This window comes from Dipodomys merriami, unplaced genomic scaffold, assembly GCF_024711535.1.
Source record: "Dipodomys merriami isolate MVZ:Mamm:240054 unplaced genomic scaffold, mDipMer1.0.p SCAF_383, whole genome shotgun sequence".
NCBI classification, from domain to species: domain Eukaryota; kingdom Metazoa; phylum Chordata; class Mammalia; order Rodentia; family Heteromyidae; genus Dipodomys; species Dipodomys merriami.
Window position 1 is genome coordinate 1,015,944 of NW_027205415.1, and position 2,826 is coordinate 1,018,769.

Genomic DNA, 2,826 nt, shown 5'->3' on the forward strand with positions numbered 1-2,826 from the left:
TCAGCTCGGTATAAGAGGGTGACCTGCTTTAGCCAGATAGCCAGCTGCACAGATTGTTGTGTATGTCTGTCTGTTTACAGTCCCAGACCTTGAACTCAGGATTGGACAGTCTGTCATCTCCTTTTGCTCAAGGCTGGCCCTCCACACTGGAGCCACAAGGCTTCTGGCTTTGTTGGCAATGAAGCTGGACAGGGGTCTCAAGGACCTTCTTACCTAGGGTGACTATGATTCTCCTGTCACAGCCTGGTAAGTATCTAGGAGGACTGCTGAGAGCCACAGGTGCCTGCCTCATCATTGGTCTTGCTGATGTTCTTGTACAGACTGGTGAGTTCCCTATCCATGGGTTGAAGTCGTGGCAGCTGTAGCCCACAGTTTGAATCCTGGTCCTGCCACCTCCAAATGGCAGGAGATCCTAAGAAACTTGTTACTATCCATATGATTACCAATGGAATGTGATATATGTCATGATTGCATGAGCAGATCTTGAATGATTCTAGCATAAAATTATTCACAATTATATTGTAGGACACTGATCAATTTTAGTTAATAATTTATTAAGCATTTAAACAATCATATACATATAATGGAGGCATAATGAAATTCTTAAGAATTGAGCAGTACATACTATAATGGTTCCATTTTTCTGCCAGGACTGGGATTTGAACTCATGGTCTGGGTAACTCTGTTGCACTGTGTGGGAAAGGAAAGCTGGCTTCCTTGAAGTCAAGAAATTCAGGTGGACCTGTTGCAACAATGAGAAGTACAAAATGTCATGTCAAAACCAGCTTTACAATTTCGGTGTGGGGGGGGAGGGGGGTATAATTGGGTGGGGGGAGGGAGGTAAAATTGGGTGGGGGGAGGGGGGAGGCGGGGAAGGGAAGTGAAGGGTAAACAAAGGAGGAGGCTGCAATGCTTGGTAAGAAATGTATGCATTATCCTGCCCATGTAATTGTAGCCCCTCTGTACAGTATGTTCTCAAATAAAATAAAATACAATTTAAAAAAAAAAAAAAAAAAAAAAAAAAAAAAAGAAATTCAAGTCTGATCATTAGGCCTGAAATAGATCACCACCAATAGAAAACATCCTATCCATGTACAACTTACATATATGATTTTTATTTACATACATATGTTGACTCCATATTGTGTTGTTTTATTCATGTATTGACCGTTTATGTCATTGGCTATTATGGCACATAGAACATTGATTACATTGATTAAATAGGATATAGTTCTATATATGTATTCTACTTCATACCTGACACCGAGGACATTCACAGAAAAGGAAAACATGTGTCACCATCAGCGTCTTACTCCACGATTCATTGTTTGGGAGTGCTGGCATCTGAACTCATGGCCTACAAGGCCAAACTCATGAATGGGTAAATGTTATCACGCTATCCTGGGGCAAATTGAGCTGACAGGCTGTTTCCAGGATCTGAGTTCGAGCCCAAGGTGTTAACAAAATAAGAACAGATTGACATGCAGATGGCATTATGCTAATAAATATATATTTTTATAGAGTGTCAGATACATCTATACATTTTTCAGTTATACAGATTACATTCCTACCAATTCCTGGGTATTTATTATGGATCCATATAATTAATGTTACTGTTTTCATCCTTAAAATGTTAATGAAATCAATTAGTGTCCTGAACTTATTGCATTCCTGTAAGTAATTATATTCTTTTAATGCTTCATAAATATTAAATAAAATTAATCAACCTCCTGAAATGATGCTGTCTAATTTTATAGGAGCATCATTCATGATCAACATATTCAACCATGACATTGACACCATTCCATTGTTATTCCTATTGATGGGAATCAGTTTCTTAATATCTCCTGCCATTGGTTGGTGTCAGAATGGGGATTCGAAATCAGGGCCTATGTTGCCGGGTAGCCCTATGGCTTCCCCAATAGTCTGGCAGCCTTCAGCAATGCAAGGTGAAGTACCCTTTGCAACAGAGTCATTCAGACCCAGGAGGGTCACCATGCAAAGTAAGAAAATATAAAAATGCCACATTTTTTTCTGTGCATTTTTTCCAGGCAAGGCCTGGGAGTTTAGGATGCCAGGAGCAGCTATGGGGCCAGGGGGTGCACCCCAGCCTAGGGTTATCAGAGCTGAGGCAGAGTTACCACGACCTGAGTTCAAGCACTGTGCTGAGAAAAAAAATTAAAAATTAAAAATTAAAAAATTAGCTACTTGATTTGCAATTCCCGCTATTCATTCTTCCAGGCTTTGGATTTGAACACAGGATCTGGGTAAATCTGCAGCAATGTGGATGAAGGGGAAGATTACCGTATTTGAAGTTAAGAAAGTCAGGTCTGTTCACTAGGCCTGAATTCAAACCCCAATCCTGGAAAACATACTATTTATAGTCATTGTAAAAATAGGATTTATACTTACCTATAGATGTTCAGTCCATACATGTTTGATGTGGTTGTTCCTTGTATTTTTTGTTTTATTCATTTATTTAACATCAATTGTACTATGATGAAACCCATTCTGTTTATTACATTGATGGCATCCTATCACAGAGAATCTAGATTTGTAGAAACGTTCTCCATCATGCCTGACACCCAGGATTCTCAGAGAAAAGGTAAACAAATTTCACACTCGGCTTCTTACTCCATGATCCACTTGTTGGTAGTGCTGGGGTCTGAACTCAGGGCCTAGCAGGACCAATTGGAGAATAAGTCAAGGTGAACACACCAACCTGTGAGCAACTAAGGAGCTCGGACATTCTCAGGTTCTGACAATGATCCCCAGAGTGGTCCACTATAGTCATAAATTCATTACTTAAACATAGAATCTATATTG